Here is a 23,143-nt window from a genome sequence, read left to right as displayed (position 1 = left end):
ACAGGTAGGTCCATACTTTACAATTCTTTCTCCCATGTGTTCCATGGACATCAGCAGCCCACACTTTCCTACTTTAGCAATACCCCTTTCCTCTAATTAGAATGTGTCTCTTTGGAATTCTGCTTGTCACATTCTCCACCACTCTCTAATGTCCATGTAAAATCATTGCCATGAAATAAGCATTTGGCCCCAAAGAAATGGAAAACCAGGTTAACGCTCATTTCATGTTCCACATGGAACTTGTCTCACTCTCTTACATTCTTTCATTGTACACTTCATAGGAAATAACTTAAAAATTAGAGAGATGCCAATCTTAAAAATAAAATGACAATTGACTATTAATAGTGCATATTACCTTTTAAAATAAACTTGGAAATTTGAAATATTAATTACTAATATGGGTAAAGATATTATTGGATATATTTATGTGTTCACACTTGCACACACATGTTTTTCTACCATTCTTTAGTGATTTATCAGCAAGAGTGTATAGGAGAGAATAATTTCAAAAAATTGAAATCAATGAATAGGTTTAGAGGTTTTCTGTTCTGCAAAGATGACAACATAATTTTAATGCAAAAAAATAAGCATACTTAATCAAATTTAAAAAGATTTTACTATAATAATTTTATGATTATATAACCATGAGTTTTAGACAATCATGAAGGCTAAAATTTTGAGATGCTTTTAAAGTTACAATTTTATTACTGAGTTCATACAAAAAATGAGGTAATCTTCAATAATTAAATATAATAATAAAAAATTTTGTTGTATTTAAATTGTTAGTGATTTTGGCAAGGGATTTATTAATTCACAAAAAGATTAATATAACATTTAAAAATCAAAATCTTTCCTATCCTATAAATTTTCATTTATTCATTAATTCAGAAAATATTTGTCAAGCCTCAACTGTGCCAGCTACTGTGATATGTATTGGTGATAAAAACAGACATGTTCTTTGCTGTTACCAAGTATTCATTTTAAACTGATGTTATTGCTGTTGGGAAGAATATTGCCCAGACAGAAAGTCTGAAGAACTTTCAATGGACCATAAGTAAATAATGAATAGTAATATCTTATGTGTACCTAATTTAAAAAATTATATCTAAAATGAGGCTTTTATATCCATGCACCAAAGCATATTTAGTAACCATTTTGATTTATAAGTTATTTTGATTTATAAGTTATATTTTCTCCTGGAGTAATAACATGTTTTCTACTTTGTGGCATGTCGCTAACACTGCAAATTTAGGTGAGAAAACATGTTTGGTGGAAATATACATTAAAACATTTTTAGTATCACTCAACTATAAATAAGAATTAAGTTATGGCACTTGTAAGTAGATGGATGGAACTGGAGATCATCATGCTAAGTGAAATAAGGCAGTCCCTAAAAGTCAAAGGTAGAATGTTTTCTCTGCAATGGGGAGGAGTGAGGGGAAGAAAGAGAGAAAGTGGGGGGAAAAGGAAGTTCCATTAAAATAGAGGAAAGGTCAGTAGAGTAGACAATGAGATGATTGAGGGGGAGCCATGAGGGACAGAAAGGAAAGAACAGAGGAACAAATTTGACTGAACTCTTGAACTCTTATATGCACATACATGAATATACCATGGTAAATCCTGATATCAATTATGCCCACAGGACACTAATTAAAAAAAATAGAAATAAATCACAGAAAGATCATTAGAGTAGAAGGAGGGGAATAAAGGAGGGAGGAGTGAAGAGGAAGGTGGTGCTGGAAACTGAATTAGAGAAAATTACATTCCATGCTTTTGTGATTATGTCAAAATGTGTCACAATGTTATATATAGTTAGAAAATATCAGTAAAAGGGGTTAAATTTTCCAGGTGCTGTGATGCATGTCTTTAATGCATGCATAATTCCAGCAGCTCAGGAAGCTGATGCAAGAGGACCTCGAATTCAAAGCCAGCTTCAGCAACTTAGCTAGGCCTTAAGCAACTTACCAAAATCCTGTTTCTAAATAAAATATTAAAAAGAAATGGAGAAGTGGCTTCGTGATTAAGCACTCTTGGGTTCAATTTTCTTTTCTGTGGGAGGAAAAAAGAAAAAGAAAAAATAATTAATGCAAAAGCTAGCCTTTTGTAAAAACAACTTTTCATGGTTTTGCATGGAAATATGAATTTAATGCTTTCATTTTTGCTTTAATCTTTCATTTACTTTGGTTCACTTCTTCACTTATTATACAGGAATAACTTTAAAAAACCCTGAAAAACATTTCCTTATAACAAATTCCAATATATGCTTGATTTTGGACTAATTTTCTATAAAAATATATAAAGACAAGACTAGATGTTAAGACATGGAAATTATATAACATAACATATATATATATATATATATAACATATATATGTTTATATATTATTGCTTTATAATTATTAATTCATATCATATTATTATATAATTATTATATAATTACAATTATATAACATTTGACTGACCTGCACCTTTTTGACTTTCAATATGTCCATCTCTCTTCTGTATGGAACAAAGACATGATGGTTGAAGCTTTAGCAGCCATCTTCAAACTTAGGAGAGTAGAATTTATTAAATTACATACTGTTATGGTTTGGATGTGAGGTGTCTCCCAGAAGCTCATGTGTGAGACAATGCAAGAAGATTGAGAGGAGAAATGACTAAATTATGAGAGTCTTAACTCAATCAGTGAATTAAATCTATTATGGGATTAAATGAGTGCTAATTGAAGGCAGGTAGGGTAGGGCTGGATGACTTAGGCATTGGGGGCATGCCTTTTGGATATATATATTTGTAACTGGCAAGTAGAGGCTCTCTTTGCTTTGTGTTCATCATGTAAGTTGCTTCCCTCTGCCACACTCTTCTGCCATAATGCTCTATCTCACCTCAAGCCATAAGGAATGGAACCAGCTGTCTATGGACTAGGACCTCTGAAACCTTGCGCCTCTAAATAAACTTTTCCTCCTCTAAAATTGTTCTTGGTCTTTGATCACAGCAGCAAAAATGCTGACTAAAATAGAAGTTGGTACCAAGAAGTGGGGTTGTTGTTATGACTAATCTGATCATGTGTTTCAGAAGCTTTTGGAGCTTTTTGGAATTGGTGAGAGAAATTTTGAGATGCTTAAGTAATGCAAACTGGAGATGCTTTAGATCGTTGTGAAGGGAACTTAATGGATGATTCTGGTAGAAGCTCAGAAGACCAGAATGCCAATAGGAGTGTGGTCAGTGAAGACAGGGCTCAAGAGTGTTCAGAGAAGGACTTTGTTGGAAGTCGACTAAAAGCTAATTGTGTTATGTTTTTGCTGAGAAATTGTCTGCATTGCCCATATCCTGAGTCTTTCTGTGAGGATTGTTTTAAAAGTGTTGGACTTTTTAATCTGGCAGAAGAAATTTCTAGACAGCATAGAATTCAGGCAGTGGTATGAGTATTGCTGACAGTTTTTGGCAAATTTATTGTGATGATCATGAGTAGAAAGCTGAGCAGAAATATTTGAAAAATTTGGATTTGAAAAGTGGAAGTAAAACTGGGGCTAAGAAAGTTGCAGTTGTTAAAGACATTAATGCCACTGAAGAAATGCTAAAGATTTTGCTCAGAGACAATAAGAAAGATGGCTTGAGGGCATCTCAGGATTTGGCAAAATCATATCCACCTCAGACTCCAGGGGGTAAAAGTAAAAATTTATCTTGAGACCATGGGGTACCTGTTTTGATCAAGGGGGCCTAGGAAGTTTTTACAATGTACTCAGCTACTCAGGCACTCATAGGCTGCTGCAGCCAGGGTCTCTGGGGGATTGGCTACCTTCTTGAGATGGCAGCACACATTGTTGTCAACCACATGGTGCTGGTTCTACAGGAATTCAGGATTCTGGAGTTAAGGATTCATGGAGGCTTCCACTAATATTTCAAAGGAAGGCCTGGGAAGCTAGGCAAAGTGCAAGCAGGGTCAAAGTCCCTGTGCGAAGAGGAAGCTGAAGCCTCATTGGAGATTTCTGAGATTAAGAAATGCCAGTTATGTGGACATTGTCTTAGGAAAGATGCAGGAATTGAACAGAGACACAGTAACAGCAAAGCTACTTGGGCTGCAACCAACAAAGTCACAGGTGCAAAGCCACACAATCCCTTTGGACCCTGTAATATGGCCCAGATGTGTATGTGGATCTATAGGACCTGTTTGCCCAGCTGGATTTTGGTCTTGCTTTTGGTCCCATCCCTTCTCTCTATGACCCTATATTTGTGAAAGGAAACGTTTACTAGGTACCTTTATATATTGGATCCTTTTAAATCACGTTTGATTTTACAAGAGCTTACAATGAAAGCTTGCCCTGAGTCTCAGAGGAGACTTTGGAGTTGAACTTTTGGGCAATCTTGGAACTATTGAGACTATGGGAACAAAATGTATTTGGATTGTGAGATGACCATGAGCTTTTGGGGGCCAGGGGTAGAATGTTACAGTTTGAATGTGAGGTGTCCCCTAGAAGCTCACGTGTGGGGTAATGCAAGAAGGTTTAGAAGATAAATGATTGAATTGTGAAAGTCTTAACCCAATCAGTCAATTGTTGCTGTGATGAGATTAATTTATGTTGACTAAAGTTGAGTAGGGTGTGGGTAGAGGAGGTTGGCATTGGGTGGGGATACCTTTGGGGTATATATTTTGTATCTGGCATGTGGAGGCTCTCTTGTGATCATCATGTGAGCTGCTTCCCTCCACCACACTCTTCTGCCATGAGGTTCAGTCTCACCTTGAGCCCAGAGGAATGTAGTCAGCTATCTATGGACTGAGACATTCTGAAACCGTGAGCTCCCAAATAAATATTCCTCCTCTCCAATTGTTCTGGTCAAGTCTTTTAGACACAGGAGTGAAAAAGCTGACCAAAATACATACTATACATAATTATATATGATTACATAATATAATGTTATAAATAATTATTGATATATAGTTTTCCATGCCTTAACTTCTTTATATTTATATGTAATGGTGCATATAATAAAGAAAATTAAAGGCAACATTGCTGAAAATACTAGTGTTTTATATTAAAGTAGTTTTTACCCTCTGAAGTACAGATAACAGATATCTATAAAATAAACTGTCCCACGTATGACTGTAGTTTTACCAATAATTCTATTTGTTGATATTATTATTTTCAGAATTAAAGAATTATATAAATTAACTATATGATAAGAATTCATGGGTTTAAAATTGATACTTTCAATATTTCATCCATTCATTTTAATTGATTTGGAAATTATGACAGTTGTCAATGTTGTATTTTTATTTATTAAATACAAAGCAATTGTAACACAACTCATTTACTCTAAATATTTAAATTGAATTGTGATTACATATGCATCTTGTATACAGCTTTATTACCTTTTTAATTATTCAAATGTTCATTTAAAATTTATAGATAGAAGTGTGAAATTCTATACCTGAAGAATTAAGGTTCAATTTATATGTATTTTTTCTTTGAATTCACACAGCTAGTTTAGCGTGGAGCCAAACCGGAATTTGGGTCTCTTTCTACTTTGCCATATTTGTTATTATGTATCTAATGACACAATGTAAATAAGAAATGGTATGCTTTAATAAACAAATTACTTTGTAACTGCTCATCTCACAAACTTTCTTGTTTCTATGAGTGCTGGGAAAGAGATTGCTAGCTGCCTATCCTTTTTTTTTTTTTTAACTTGATAAACCTCAATTGTTTTTGTTTTGGTAACAGGATTGAACTCAGGGGCACTGGACCACTAAGCACATCCAAATCCCTATTTTGCATTTTATATAGAGACTGGGTCTCACTGAGTTGCTCAGTGCCTTGCCTTTGCTGAGGCTGGCTTTGAACTCTTGATTCTCCTGTCTCAACTTCCCAAGCTTCTGGGACTCTAGGTGTGCACCACTGTGCCCAGCGACCTCAGTCGTGTTGATAAAGTTGAATCCTCAACTAAAAACATTTCTATCAGAGTTTTCCTTTCAGGTAATATGAGCATATTCCCTTATTATGATCACTGTGCTTAAATAAAAGTTGAAATGTGCTTTTAAAATGGAAGCATATTGATTGGTCTGTACCTTTTTTAATTTTTTTCTGCATAAAAGTAGTCATGATAGTTAAAGGTACAGCTATCATCTAGAAAAAAGTTTTATTTTGTTTTTTCCTTTGTGGTACTGGGGATTGAGCTCAGGGCCTTAAACATGCTACCTTTTAGCTATACCCAGCACTTTTTATTTTGTTTTGAGACAGGGTCTTGCTAAATTCTCCAGTGCCCAGGCTGGCTTGTAACTTGCAATCCTCATGTCTCAGTCTCCTGAGTAGCTGAGATTACAGGCACGTGCACCCAGTCATGGAAGAATTGAAAAGAATTTTTCCCCTGACATCTGAAGCCTACTTCCAGACTTCAGTTTATGTTAAAGAGAGAAGTATCTCTATTTTGTATGATATCCTATTATCTGGATATTTTGTTACATTAATACAAACCCAATACTTAAATGTAGTTACATAGTGCATGGTGGTCATATACTGTATAAAAATTAATTTTAAAAAAAAGAACAAGAAAAGTATATACTAATGTAACAACAACAAAAAAGGATAGAAACAAACACAAGGAGAAGAATTTATACTTGTGCCTGGAAACACTGTGATATTTACTGATCTTACTAAAATGAGAAGAATGGTGGGTAATCCCTATATGAAAGAGATAAATCTCTCATACTTGGGGTGTGAAGTTTTGCCTGTAATAGAATTTGATTCAAGACAGTTCTAAGTTTGCAACATTTTAAGTTGTTATTTTCCAAGTTTTCTCCTTGTACACTCAAAACCATTTTTTCCTAGGAAGATTTTTAGAGATACTTATTGTAAAAATTATACACACATGCATCCACACTATCTCTTATGACTGATATTTATTGGTGAGTTAGAGAGATTCATATCATTGACTGTACAACACAAGCTTGGTTCCTACCAACTTGCTAGCAAGCCATGGTGTTCCGGGCTAGGAAATTAATAACCATTTTCTAAGGCACCAGCTAATGCTATACCATTGACTGGACAGGATAAAGTTATATGATCTTTCCTAGGCACCACTCAACTTCTGCACCATGGGTGCCATCCATAAGTGACAGGAGAAGTTGCTGGCTCCAGGGCCTCTCCTGATTCATAAAGAATTTCTGAGTGCTGCCACACAACACATGTACAAATTTGGGTCTCAAATTTATTTGATGAATAACCTTTTTTCCAAAATAGAAGAAAAATATCTTTGCTAAGTAATCAGTGTGATAGTTTTTATCACATCCAAACCAGGACTCCTTTCTACTCTACAAGTAGAAAGAAAATCTGAATATGGACACAAATTTTATAAAATATATTTCATCACTAAATATTTGCCATTTTCATTTGATAAAATAATGTAGCTGGAGGTTTACACTACAAAATTATGCCTACAGCTCTAAAAGTCTAAGTTATTGTTTACACGAGTCCAGCTAATTGTTTAGTATAAATAATTACTTACCAAATTATATCAGCAAACATCTGTTTGCTTAATTTTAGAGAGATTTCTCTTGAGTGGTCTAGCTTTCTAAATTAGTGGTGAAATTCGGCTGAGTCACAAAGTAAGCAAAATAAACTGGTGTATTCTGAAGTCACAGAAATATTAAGTCAGAGAAATATTTCTGAAATGGGCCTTTAACTAATTGTCAGCTTAACTTATTTTCTACTTAGTCAACTTTATAAACACACACAGCATCCTGGAATTTCTGTTTTAGAGTTTTTTCTAAATAGTCATAGTACTGGAGGCCTTGCATAATTTGATTCCACTGAGCTTAACTTTTCATTCTGAGGAATATGACACTTCTCTGTATGATTTTTTAATCTAAATTATATATCTCATATAAAAGAGTGAAATATCTAGGCAAAATCTGAATGTGATATTCACCTGACAATTGCCTGTAATAAAATAATCTAATATACATAATTATTTTGTTAACCTATGAATCATAAAACTGTCACCATGAAAAATAATTTTGAATAGGGTAGGTTTAATGCATTTTAGTATTATTTTATTATTTCACTCCATTTAAATTTTTATTATGTTCTCTTCCTCCTTAAAAAAATTCAGGGTTGGGGCTGGGGATGTGGCTCAAGCAGTAGCACGCTCACCTGGCATGTGTGCAGCCTGGGTTCGATCCTCAGCAACACATACAAAGGAAGATGTTGTGTCCGCTGAAAGCTAAAAAATAAATATATAAAAAAATTCTCTCTTTCTCTGTCTCTAAAAAAATAAATCAGGGTTAATCTTCAATTCTTGGTACATATTTTCTCCCCCCAAATATTTTCATATTCTTTATATCCAAATAAAATAAAAATTTCTAGGTTTTGATAATATTCCTACTAAAAAGCACCTTGAATTTTTTTACCAAATTTTATAGCAGCCCATCAGTAAAAAATGATATTATTTTTAAATGTCATATGAAATAAAGTAGTGATGTAAGAAAATCCATGACCTTCACAAAGTCTTGTCACATGTTACTAATAGAATTGAGGCTAGAAATCAGAATTCTAGGTTCTATTATCTAAATTTACTATTTATTTACCTAAAGAATCAATCTGAAATAATAAACATAGTGCTAGAACCAAATTTAGTGTAACCAGAGTGTTGGAGGAGGTAAAGAAAAACAACTTTGAAGCTGGGTCTTCATGGATTTTCCTAATGAATGCATTGGTAGAAGGGCATTCTATGAGAAGGGAGTTGCATGGGTAGAGCCCCCAAAGTCTGAAAGTTCTGGGAAATGCTGCTCAGTCTATGTGGTTAAATAGGTAAGAAAATCAGAACTTGAAGCTTTAAAGGCAGGCTGAGGCTAGCTTTCCTTGACCTTGTAGGCAATAACTAATATTAATTCAACATTATCTCATGTACCAGATGCTTTGCTGAGCATTCTATACCCAATGCTTTATTTAGTGATCATAATATCTCAGACTCTTCTGATGTGAATAGACATCACACATGAAGCAGAAGCAGTTTTTATACTTTAAGGCTATTTTGAATTCATCTAGGGATGTTGTTTCTAAAAGAGAACTTGGAAAATAAAATGTTTAGGTGATTCAATGTCTTATATTTGTTTGGGTCTACGCAATTCTGTCAATAAATATACTATGTTAATTTTTAAAAATACAAATTTTGCTACTCTAATGAATTAAAACATTAAGCATATTGATCTCCAAAAATATATATAAATAATACAAAAAGGAAACAATAATAATAGTTGTTTAATTCTGTCTCTAGAATGTATTTTGCTTATTTTTAATATTTGACTTACTACTATTTTTATACAAGTTAATAGTAGATTTATGTTACTGAAAGCCATAAAGATTGGATTAAAAAGAACACTGAATTTACTTTTACCTTATCAGGTTGTTGATCCTCAAAATGAAATGTTCATGGAATCAACATATATTTACTGACTGTGTTTAAAGAACTCTATGCTAAGTAAACAGGAGTATAAAATGAAGATTTGGATAAAGTTATTCCAAGTGACTTTTAAGCAATTCATTGAATGTTTGCCCAAATGACTCTAGTCTGTTTCTCTGTAGAAAACAGAAATGAATAAAGGAAAAATTCAGATGGAAATATAGACAAGTGGTGAGAACTTCAGAGGCATCTATATTCCCTGGACTTTTCTGGAGGGAACAAGAGGGTATACCTCTAGGTATTCTCTGAAGCCTGGGAAGAGGCTATTAATGGCTCCTTTCCTGAGCACACCTGAGGGTACGTCTACCTTCACTTTCTGTTTTCCTTATTCACTCAAAAAGGGTGAAAAAAAGAAGGAAGAGGGGGGAAATAATTTAATATAGAGCTACCCAATAAATTTAAACTAACCATTTCCTCAACAAACTTTAAATGAATTAGAATGCATTACATGGCAAAACACAAGTTGAACATATATTTGATTTTGTTAGTTGTTCAATACACTTAAAATTGCAGTTTTTATTCATATATTTGAGTAGATTTTCTTCCACTGAAGATGAATTAGGAAATAAAAAGAAACCACCTCTAATACCAAGTATATTCTCTAGTAAATGAAAGGCTTGTGGTACCTAAGAATTCCAAAGAGAATTTGTTATAGTTGTCATATAATTCTCATAATACCAATGAGAATTTGAAACTTTAAAACCTCCTCACTTTAAAAATTTTTTGAAATTAAGGAGTTCAACCATCTGACCCTTTAAATAATGTGCTGTATTTTGAGCGATGTTTTTTCCTTTCTTTCTTTCGTTTTTTAAAACATATTTAAAGGTTATACTCTTTATTTTTTAGGGCATTTATTTCATATTGTCATTGTGATCTTCATTTAGTACAATTTTAATGCTTTATTTTTGAGCTATGATCTACAATTCTTCTGTGAAAGAAAATTAACAGAAAGGAATTTTTGAACATAAGAATTCTTTCTTTTCCACAAAGCCTGACTTTCAAGATGAAATCTTTTAAAGACATAAAAAAGAATCTAAATTGAAACTTAGAGCTCTGCAATGACCTTTCTTATGAAACTGTATTCACATACCTTTTCTTCAAAAATGAATACCAGTGAGCTGAAGGGGGGGGAAGTGCCATAGGCCAATATGATTTGCAATGAATAAAAAGCAATTTGTTTCATGGTTTCAAATTTTTGTCCCCTCTAAATGTGTATTACTTATTATTTTATACTTAAGCCAAGTCTTAGAATCTATAAAATTTAGTTTGAATTCTAACTTCATGAATACTCAGAAAGACTCTGATACTACAGTTTCCTCCTGTGTAAATGTCAATAACAATGGCTATGTGGTTGTTATTAGCATTAAATGAGTTAGCTAGGATGCCATCTGAAAATAAGAGATACTTTACAACATATGCTATTAACACTACTATAGGGAGAGAATTTAATGTGTAATACTTAATCATGCTGTTTGATTAGAAGGTTAAGATGTAGGTAAATCCCAAGCATCATAGTTACATTCAGAAATTTCTCCCAGAGGGATTTATTTACCTCTCTTGTTTTCCTTTCCTTTTAAAGCCAACTTCCTTACCTCTTCTCTAGGAAGCATGATTTCCTGACTCCTACATAGACTGTGTCATTAAACCTCTGATGTTTCTGTTGTGTCTTCCATTTCTTCCTATTTTCATCAGCTTTTGCATTACTGTGACCCAAATAACCAACAGAACAATTTAGAGTAAGAAAAGTTCATTTGGAATTCACAGTTTCAGAGATCTTGGTCCATAGACAGCTGACTCCATTGTTCCGGGCCTAAGGAGAGGTAGAAACTCCTGGGATAGAAACTCCTGGGCTTCTCTCATGGAGGGGTCAGGAAGGACAGAGACAGGAATGGGTCACAGGAAGAACTCTCCTTTCAGGGCATGTACCCGGTGACCCATTTATTATGGTTTGTATGTGAGGTGGCCCCCAAAAGCTCACATTGAAACAATGTGAGAAAGTTCAGAGGGGAATTGATTAGGTTGTCAGAGCCTTAAACCAGTCAGTGAATTAATCCCTGATGGGATTAACTGAGTGGTGACTGGAGACAGGTGGGGTGTGGTTGGAGGAGGTGGGGCCTTGGGGCGTGGCTTTGGGGTATATATTTGTATCTGGCAAGTGGAAATCTCTCTCTCTGCTTCCTAATCATCATGTGAGCTGCTTCCCGCTACCACACTCTTCTGCCATAATGTCCTGCCTCACCTGGCGCCCCAATGAATGGAGCTTGCCGTCTATGGATGTCAACCTCTGAAACTGTGAGCCCCCAAATAAACTTTTCTTCCTCTGAAATTGTTCTGGTCAGGGGTTGTGGCTCAGCATTAGAGCATTCACCTAGCATGTGTGAGGCACTGGGTTCGATCCCCAGTGCCGCTTAAAAAATTAAATAAAGATATTGTGTTCACCGAAAACTAAAAAATAAAATATTAAAAAATTCTCTCCCTAAAAAAAAATAAATAAATGAATAAAGTAAAGGTATTTGTGTTCAACTACAAGTAAAAATAAGTACAAAAAGGTTTGGTATAGTGTAAGTAATAATAATAATAATAAAAAAGGAGACAGTGGTGCATGCCTATAATCCCAGCAGCTCAGGAGGCTGAGGCAGAAGGATTGCAAATTCAAAGCCAGCCTCAGCAACTTAGCAAGGCCCTACTCAGTGAGACCTTGACTCTAAATAAAAATATAAAAAGGGCTGGAATTGTGGCTCCGTGGTTAAACCCCTCTGGGTTCAATCTGTAGTCAAAAAAAAAAAAAGATATCTAAAATTGCAGCAAAATAACCGGGGAGTGACGAACAACTTTTGTAGATTGATACAGCAGGAGTAGGAGCCGTTTATTGCAGGACCGGAGTAGTATTTATACATTCCACACAGCTTATCTAATTAGCATAAACTAGATACATCAGTCAACCAATAAGGAATCTCCACACTTAATGGCTTGCTGGCGTTACTTCACAAACCACTCCCTCTGGCATTTTGCCAGGCGCCATCCAGACTTGTTTACAGACTCTAACAGTTCTGGTCAGATCTTTTAGTCAAAGCAAAAACAAAACAAACAAACAAACAAACAAAAAAAAAACTAAAACACTTGCCTATAGTTACGGCCCAATCAGTCCATTCAACCTAGGAGGGACCCATTGGTGTACAGTTCTAATGATCTAATCATTTCACCTCTGAATATTCCTGTATTAGCAGAAGGTTTTGCAGGACCGCTCATATTCAAATAACACTCTCTTTTCACTGATTCTCCTTTATTTAAATCTCCACTGTTCTAAAGAAATTGCCAATTTCTGCTTCAGGGTTTCTTCTTCTTACTGCCAAACTTCATGAATATACATTGAACATAGGTACTTTTGTTATTGCCCAGCCTTTGAACCACTTACTAGCTCTGCAGAGTTACCATGGTTTATGAATCTTGGTAAGTGAGTGTCTCTCACTTCACTTGCAGCTGAAAAGGCTGGATACTTCTCCAGTTTCCTTTACTAATGGAGAGGGGGCAGAGGACCAGGCTTTGTCAACCTGATATACATATTCTAGTGATGCAGTTACAGGCAACTACTTTCAAAGGAGTCTTCACATTTTCAGGGAGGTTTAAGGCTTGGGACAGTGGTAGCAGCAGTATTACTGTACCATTGTTTGTGTAGAGTTGACGACTTAAAAGTGCAAACTTTACTACTAAATGCTAATATATGATGTCACTGTGGCCTCCAGGGATCCCTATCATGGCATGCATGGCCCTGATTGGTTCCCAGTCCTTCTTTAAAGTCTGATCACCATTCAACATCCTTTTAATAAATTCATTTTCAAGCAGTCAGGTTAGTTTCTATTGCTTACAGCCAAGAACTCTGACTGAAATAAGAAAGAACAGCATATTTTCTTGGCTTTATGTCCTCCCCGCTCTGTTCCACCTTACACTCTATGGCAACTAGGTTTCCTTTGCAGCAAAGCTGTTTTCTTGCATGGTGAAGTGACCTCACCATGCCAAATAACAAAGTCACCCTTCTAATCATACAGAGCTCATTGTAACACAGGACAATAACATTGGTTATTTCTTCCAGCAAAATATTAGCTTCTTCTGTGAGTCTTTTCTTGCCTCTGACTCCTGATTTCCAGTAATATGCCTCTTTCTTCTTTCCATGTGTCTGCCTTTTAACTGTGGTTGTGTTCCCTGATTTTTTCCTTTGCCAATTTTCTTACCATATTATTACAATTTTCCTTAGAAGAAGAATTCTACTCCTACAAATTTTGTTTTCTCTTTGATGTTTCCAATTCCATCTCATAAGCCATGTTTACTGTTTGTTTTTTAATTGGAAAGCATATCCACATTTCAAAATGCTTACTGACTAACTCCATATGTAGCATATATATTTCAGACTTAATGTGGTTCAAACTGGGCCTGCCCTCTAAACCTGCTCCTCCTAGGAGATATTCCATTTTAGTTATTGCTATATTCTCAGTTACTGAGAGCTGAGAAATGCTTCCTACACTTTCCATTTTATCCCCTACTGACTTTGATTTTTTATTGAATCCACTTGTGGCAAACATTAACCTCCTAAAATACAGTTGTAATGATTTTTTCCTAATAAAAAATATTTGTTTTTACAAAAGAAGTCTTAATATTTTCAAAACTGAATATAGCAAAAAATATTTACAAAATGTTTCTTAATTTTCAAAACTTAATTTTCTTTACCATTATTGATACTGGGGATTGAACCCAGGGGTGCTTTATCACTGAGCTATATCCACAGCCCTTTTTTATTTTTTATTTGAAAACAGGGTCTTGCTAAGATGTTTAGGGACTAAGATACTGAGGCTGGCCTTGAACATATGATCCTTCTGCTTCAGCCTCCTAACTACCTGGAATTATAGTCTTAATCTTTCTAATTCTGTTTATCATAGATTACTGTCTCTGTTATGTTGGTAAAATTTATGTCCCTAAAATATGGTTTTGCTATCTAGCCTTCATCTTTTGTTCAAGCTGTTTTTCTAGACTAGAATGTCATTTCCCTCATCAACCTTTCAGGGACGTATAAATTTCTGTCTTGGAACTTAACTCTTTCTTGGAGACATCTCTTAATTATACATGTAAAGTTCATGTCAATGAATTTACAATACTTATATCTTTTTCTGAACTGTATTTCATCTTATCCTTATTTCTTCTATAATACTAAACACAGAGCCTTTCCCACTGTGTCATTTGTTAATTTTTATATGTAAGTAAATTTCTATCCAGAGAAACATATGCTTATTTTCTCTGTATGCTCCATCTTGTCACAAAATTATAATCTGCAATGACACAGTCTTCCTTAAATTCTGGAAGTAAGACATGTTTCACATCACTTCTTCATAGGAAATTAAAGTGAACTATGTTTCTCTTCTTAATATTGTGAACATTATAATGATCACATAATGGGGTTATGGATGTAACTCAGTGATACAGTGCACTTGCTTATATTGCCCAAAGGTCTTTGTTAGATCCCAAATACACGCACGCATGCGCGTGCACACACACACACACACACACACACACACACACACACACACACAGACTGGATGACAAGGGAAGGAATTGATTAATAAAGGGCTCTACTTTCCAGTATAGAAGGATGGAATCCTGGGCTAGTTCTACATCTGTACCTAGTTGTAACTTATTATAAATTTATCTACAGTAATAATAAAGGCAAATACACCAGAATTCCTATAAAGTTCAAAAAGATACTATAGGCAAAAGCACTACAAAAAGTTCCACAAATATTTTATGACATAAAATATTACACTTAGTGTGGTTCTGATTACCATTCAGTGTTGTCTTTGCCACCAAATTTGTGCTCCTATTGAAGTCCCTATGCTGAACTCTATGTCACTTTTCAGATGTCCTGACCCCTGGATGGAGTGCAGTGCCAGCTTGTTATATATTTTCACTTATAACTTCGAATCATCTTCTGCTCGATTCATTATTTTTTTTAGGTGCTCCTGGCCTAATTCTACCCTTATGATTGCTGTTTTTTGTAATAGGGCTTTTTTTTTAAAGTAGGGGTTTTAGTATTGTATTTTAGTTTGAGAGCATTCTTTACAGAGTCAAAAGAAACTCAAACTTTAATTCTTATTCTTATTTTGAATCAATGTTTATTCTAAACCAGTTTAAGCCAATATTTATATATTAAATTAACAATGTCTGGACACAGTAGATGATGGCACCTAAGAGGAATGAAGGATACATCAAATCCAAATGTAATAGCACATCAAAAAAGAATTTAGTAAATGTGAATAAAAAGTAAAAATGATGTAAGAATTCAGAAAGAAGGAAATAAAATCTGGGTAAATAGTGACATTAATTAAAGTTTTCATATGAAAGAGGCGGTATTTGGGGATGAATAGTAAAAATTGAAAAGAAAAATTATTGATTGTCATAAGCATTGTTAGCACAGTGAATCATGTCACATGAATGTGAAACAAGAATAACTTTAGATAACATTCTATTTCCTTTGTTTCATTAAAAAAGACGTGTGTAGTTGAATACATAAATGCGTGCACACACACACACATACACATCCTAGAAGGTGTTTTTTTTGCACATGAGTTGGATTTCATTGTTAAATGTAATTTATGATGCATCTTATTATAAGATTTCATCATATAAGGTAATGGCAAATGTACAAATCATTTCACCCTCTGTGAAAGCATGGCTTGCACATATTAATGTAATTCAATGGAGTCTTTACCAGAGGAAAATCTGATTGTTTTTGTTACTTTTAATAAATATCTCACAGGCTATATCTACAGAAAATAGGATTAGTTAAAAACTTTCACTTGAATATAATTAAATAAAGGAAGAAAGTGATACTGAAGCTGCTGTATGTTTATTTGCCTAATTGTAGAATTTGAAATATTTTAAAATAGATGTTGAAGTCCATGTTTTTGAGCATCAGTGAATAGCCAGCAGTAATAATGATTCTCACTAATAGAAATAGGTTATCTGTGCTGAGGGAGCTATTAACACTTGACCCTGATGCAAATGTTTAAGCAATTCAGAATATTGCAATGACAATTAGTAGAAATAGAGATTTAAAAAAATGTGTTTGTAGGGAGATGACTATCATTGGATGTGCTCTTTTAAAGCAAGGGTGGCCAATGTTAAAATGCTTTTAAAATATTTGAGTGATCCCTGTGGTTATGGCTCAAATTCTCACTAGTATAGAAATCAAATATATAAAGTGCTGGTATTTTAGAGATCTGCCAGGAGTTAAGGATATAATCAGCCTTTACTAACTTCAGGGGAAATTTTGTGGGAGAGTGTTATGATAGTACACAATCTTCCTCCAGGTATACTAAAGAATATTAATAAAACCTATGAGTAACAGGTAGAAGAAAATGATTTCACAAAGAAACTATCTTCTGAAGTTAGAAAATGCCTAACATTCTTATAGTTACTGTTACTTTCATGCATTCTAAAGCTTGACGTTTTTGTAATGTTTCAATTTTAGTGATTTTCATATTCCTTCTTAAAGAAAAAACACTGAAATATTGTCTCTACTTTATATCTACGTGTCGAATCCATCCTGTGAATTGCCAGAGGTCATAGCCAGGTGACCTTCATCAAATACCCAGATGCCCCCCTTCAGTCTTTTCCTCTGCAGTGTTCTACACCATTCCTCTTCCTGGGACTCTTGTAAAACTCAACCTTGATCTTAAGATGAGCACCAGTTCTTTAAAAAGACAATCCCTCCCCCCTTCTCAAAAAAATAAGTTTCTCTTCTATCTCATTTCTTGCCCAAGGCTAAAGTAGCTACAGGGTTAATTTACCAATTTTCTAAATTCGCCAAATTTGCCCATTTACTCAAAACTTAGAAATATTCTTCTTGATTATATAATCAATAATCTATTCAACATGGAAGAAGGAAAACATGCTCAATTTGTATAAAAACAAGGAAGAGAGATTAGATTTGTTTCTTTAAAAAACATTCCTTTATGAACATAGTTTTGCAAAAAGAAAGGAAAACAGGAGAAAGGTAATTCACTTCTGTTGAGAAAAGTCTGAAGGGTCACCACAACCTACCTGCCCACATGCTACTAAGCCATCTACTTTACATTACATAAGCTTTGTAAATAACTAAAAGAAACAAGTCATTGGTGATATGCTGCTTTCAGTGAATTGCCCATTTGGGGAAATGGCTTTCTGTGCATTGAAATAAAGCCAGTTTTTATGTCAATTTCACTCTTTCCATTAGAAATTTAACCATATTCGATTTCTTTGGCTCTTCTAATTAGTATTCACTCTTACTTAGCATTACTAAATGTTTCCTTTTGGCTAAAATTCACTTCTTCTTACTGTTCAATAGACTGAGCTGTTATTCTTCAGATACAAGTTTAAAATTCAGTTCTCTGGGAGGCCTTCTTTATCCCCTGTATTGGTCAGAGATCTTAATTCTGAAAGGGTAATCCACCCTAATAATCTTATACATCAGAGGATTTATTGAAGTACTGATAACCCTTGAAAACATGGGATTAACTGAAGTAGATGACTCTGGACTAACCTTTCCTGAGCAAGTCCCAGAACCATACAAGAGAACTGTGCTGTCCAAGGAGCTGTGTCATCTGTCAAGGTCAAAAAGCTTCATTATCACAAAGCACCACCAAAGCATCTGGACCCAGAACTACACAGCCTCTACCATGATCCATGCCAGCAAGAGAGCTGCCATATGTCTTTGCTTTCATCCCCATAATTCATTTCTGCATGCAAGCATTATTATTATATAAGTACATATAACAATTGATTGAAAGGACCCATCCTAGCATCTAGAGAGATGAGAAAATAGAGTTTTAGGCTTTCTATGTTCAGCTTGAGTCAATTCAAATAATCTGCTAAGCCTGTCCTATGTTGTTCTGGAGTCACATTTGACTACTGAGTACTTGAAATGTGGGTTGAATACCTGAGGAATTGAATTATTCTCTTTGTCTGATCTTAATTAATTTAAATTTTAAATATAAAGCAGTAAAAATGTTTGTTTCCTATTAAATACAACTTTGTTGTTTTGAAAAACTGTTTCACTTGAAGGGTTTCAACATATAAAATATCACAGCTTAATTCTAACATGCATTTACATTTTACTTTTTAAAATTTATCTATGGGAAAATTTAAAACTATAAATGTGAGATATTATACTTCTTATGAGACAGTGGTACCCTAACCCCATATATTAGGCTAAACCGTATTATATATGCTCACATAGTAGTCGATATTTCCTTAATATTCATTTTCACATAGTTCTTTTAGTCATAATTACTTTCATATTTGTCTTGTCCTCTAGCTTGTAAAATGATGAGTGGAAATGCTGTGTTTTTGTTACCATTGATTCCCTAGCACATTACCCATAGAAAAGGAAATAAAATTATGCTAAATGAATGAATGAATAACTAATTCTAAAAATATATTTTATGAAAAAGGGCAAGAAACTTTTGGAGCTTAAGGTTGAGATTTTATTATTATGTTGAGATTTTATTATTTTTTAAATCAATACATTACTTCTAAATAAGTTAGAGTTTTGTTACTAATTTTAACCATTGCTGAAATTTCAAATGACTGATAATTGAATTTACCTTTCCTTTCCACATTATATTACTTTTTTTGGTTTACTTTTTTTAAGTGGAGACAGAAAATAAGAACAAGAGCTTCCTAAAATTTTCATTAGAGGTGCCATGACAGCATAATAATTCTAAAACTAGATTTCCATACAGATGCAACAATATCACAGCAACAAATTTCTCAGGGAGTTAAAGATTATATTTTTATGTTTCAATATGAGAGAAAGTTTAGTATTATTAATTTTAGAATAAATAAGAGATTAAAATCTCATTTTATATCTGTTGCAAAACAAAGAGAAAAATAATTAACTCAAATAGGAAGTTTGGTTTTGTTTAATGAGGAAATATAGTAGAAAATATTTCAACATTTTTATGCTATTATGAAAGTAGGGGAGGAGGCTATTTGTTAGGTGCTCTAGGAAGAGTAACAATAGAGTAGAATCTGTGCCATCCTATACATCATATGAACAGAAAGGTATGGGACAAGGGAAGAAACAGGAAGGTGGTAGTTTCAGAAGTTAGGGGATGAATGTAATATTAAAAGGAACATGATTTTTCCCCAAAGTTATTTAGAAGGGTGATGAGATAATTAGAGATAAATTTCAAATTATATAGCAAGAAATATATTTATTTAAAAATAAAAGTGTATTTAAGCAAAAGGCTGTTTATTGGTTGATTTAATAATAATAAAAAAAGAGGCAATGAGGATTTAAGAAGTGAATAGACTTCAGGGTTCAAATGATGTCACCAAAAGTTTTTCTCTCCCCTCTTCTCTCATTCTCTACCTTGTTTTCCACTAAGTTGGCTCAATCCTCATGTATGCTCTTCTCTCCAAAAGGCAGGATGGCTGTACCATCTTCAAGATGATGTAAATAAAAAAAATAATAAAAAACCTCTGGAACTCACTCTACCTTTGGGTAGCACGCCCAACTCAGAACCAGTCATTGAGATCAGAAGAATCTAAGTATAAAGCTTGTTGTATACTGCACACTTGTGAGAATGATCACTTGCCATGCCCCACAGAAAAGAAATTTATACTGGGAGAGATTTCCCTTTCTCTGAAAATAATAACTGAGAGCTGTTAACAGAATCATGGTTAATAGAAGGTTAATAATCAAAAATAAGTGTCCATAGCAGAGGGAGTAAAATTTAAACATAAATGAAGAAATATTTGACTGTATCTTACTTGGGAAAATTAATCTATTATATATGACTATATTTCATATTTTAGTTTCTAATTTCAAGTACTTATTAATTCTTAGAATAAACAAAAATGGGCTGAATGTATTTTTAACCTTTATTTTCTGCTAAATTTATAAGAACATATGATTGACATAAAAATAAAATTAAAAATTTTTTGATAAAAATAAAAAATTTCAAACCATTTGGAGCTTGTTTTGAGATCAAGTTTCAGTTTTCTGGAAAATGTTTATACTCTGTACTATTTATAAGGATGCTCCTACAGAAATAGTTATAAGAATCATTACTACAGATTGTAGAATATTAATTATGATACATTTGAAAAAACAGCATATTTAAAGCTCAATATGAATTTTAATAACATGCTTAATGTTGCAGACAGTAAATCACCCCACTTCATCTGAAATGTCTGAAATGATACATGACAATAATTATTTGTTTTTTAATTAGAAATTAGATACATTTTTCTCCCATTTAATAAATTGCCATGATATTCAACTAAACCTAAAATTTAAAAAAAAATACTAAGATATTTTTTTGAAAAAGAATTATTTCTGACTCATTGATTTGCCTTTTTCTTTAATCGTGACTCATTTAAAAACAACTATATTGCGTGAAGTAACTCTAAATTGAGTCAATAATAATAATTGAGGATTTTGCATTCCAGTGAATAAGTGCATCAATGTTCCTAGATGCAGAGTTTCTTAATTTATTGGGTCAATACACACTTTTCCTCCTCAAAGTTACATTTTCAAAATATTTTGACAAATACATGTGATTGAACTCCTTACTGTTTTATTACTTCTCAGCCATCATTCTTTGTGTTCTGTGTGTTTTCTGTCAATCTTATATTTTTGAAAGAAATAATTTTAAAATTATTTTGTATTTAATGAAGGCATTTATATCTATTATTATTTAAATTGACTTTATAATATTTCTTCTGAAGGATTGTTTTGTCAATGAATTTTTGTGAAGCTAATAGAATATATTTCTTTTAAAATGTCTGCATGGGGTAAAAATGTATTAGTCAAACATGATACTATAAATACTGCAGATAGGATGAGTCATTTATAAATGATAAAGGAAGTCATCAAATAGCACATTGCTTCTTAGTAGACTTAGTGTATGGTGGCAGGGATTGAAAAGAAAACCTTGCAGGATTTGAGTATATCTTTTTTAAAAATTTAGTTTTTTTAAGTTTTACATGGATTTATTTATTTATTTATTTATTTATTTATTTATTTATTTATTTATTTATATGTGGTGTTGAGTATCAATCCCAGTGCCTCGTGCCTATTCATGAGCTAGGTAAGCTCTTTACCACTGAGCTACAGCTTCAGCCCTGGGTATATCTTAAATTAAAGCAGAATACAGAGGCCTTTGTCTTTGCATACAAATCATCTTTAAAGTTCTCTCAGATCTGGGAGGCAAGAAAGAATGCATTTTGGAATAAATGATAGGCAACTTCAAGGAGTAAGTCTTCAACAGTTTCATAGAACTCATTGCAGCTCAACAAATAGAAGCTTTAAAGGCTAGAGTTAGATTGAAAATTTGTTACTGAGAACTTTGTAATTTAATCCCTAAATAATTTTTATTATATAAAAATATTATAATAAAAATAATCCCTAACCAATCATAGAAAAATTGATTTTATGTAATCAGTATGTAATATATGAGAAAAAATTTATTACCCTGACATGATATAAGTACAGTGAATAGAACATCAGCAAGGAATAAAAATTGGATTGTCCACATGCCAAAAAAAAAAAAACTGTAGTCAATATAGAATATATTAAATTCTTCTTAATCTCAGGTTCATATTTGAGTTATATATTAATATATAAAATGTTAGATTGTGTTTAATTGTTTAATAGGCATCACATAGTTCATAAAATCCTATCAGTTTTTAATTATTATTGCAATTTCAAAATTCTAATTTAAAAACTCTCAGGTATTTAAAAAGTACCTGGTTGGGTCTGGGGTTGTGGCTCAGCAGTGGAGCACTCGCCTAGCATGTGAAAGACACTGGGTTCGATCCTCAGCACCATATAAAAATAAATAAGTGAAATAAAGGTATTGTGTACAACTACAACTAAAAAATAAATATTTTTTAAAAAAACCTGATTGGCTAAGTGGAACAGAAAAATAGTAAGAACAATTTACAACTAATATTTATTGACACTTACTGTGCACCTGACACTGGATTAAACCCTGGGTGCATCAGTTTCAGTCCATCTTTACAACAATCTGTTTATGTAGCACCTTCTAGAATCCTCATAAATAAAATGCTTGCCAAATACTTTTGCATGCCATACTTTATAAGAATTTAACGTACCTGTATTTCCAGGGAGCTGCTAACCCAGTTGCTAGGCCTGAAGCTGATTAGCTCAATCCTGCCCCTTGAAGCTCAGCAGAGTGAGAATGGACGATCCGTTTTATGTGTAGACATGACCTGAAAATTCAGCTTCAGTGAATAAATGAATGAAAAATTCTGTTAACATGTTGAAGTTTATGGGCACAGTCACACAATCTAAAACAGTTTTAGATTTAAGTAAGAGAGATGAATTCAATAAAATGCTTGCTTGCACATGGAAATGCAAGGTGTCACTATCAATGTGAAGGTTTATACAGGTCTTAAATTCATATTGGAATCCATTGACCACATTAGAGTGGCAAATTTTGGAGTATAATACAAACCTATAATTTTATTTTTTACTGCGTAAAATATAACAATGTTCATATATATATATGTATATACATATATGCCTCTATGTATATACATATATAATACATATGTATATTTATTCTTTTTTTAATGCCTTTAAAATTTTTCTTTCATTGGTGATTAGTGCTTATTATATAATGCCTCACAA

Source organism: Ictidomys tridecemlineatus, chromosome 9 (assembly GCF_052094955.1).
Source record: "Ictidomys tridecemlineatus isolate mIctTri1 chromosome 9, mIctTri1.hap1, whole genome shotgun sequence".
In the NCBI taxonomy this organism is placed as follows: domain Eukaryota; kingdom Metazoa; phylum Chordata; class Mammalia; order Rodentia; family Sciuridae; genus Ictidomys; species Ictidomys tridecemlineatus.
This window is presented reverse-complemented; position numbering follows the sequence as displayed.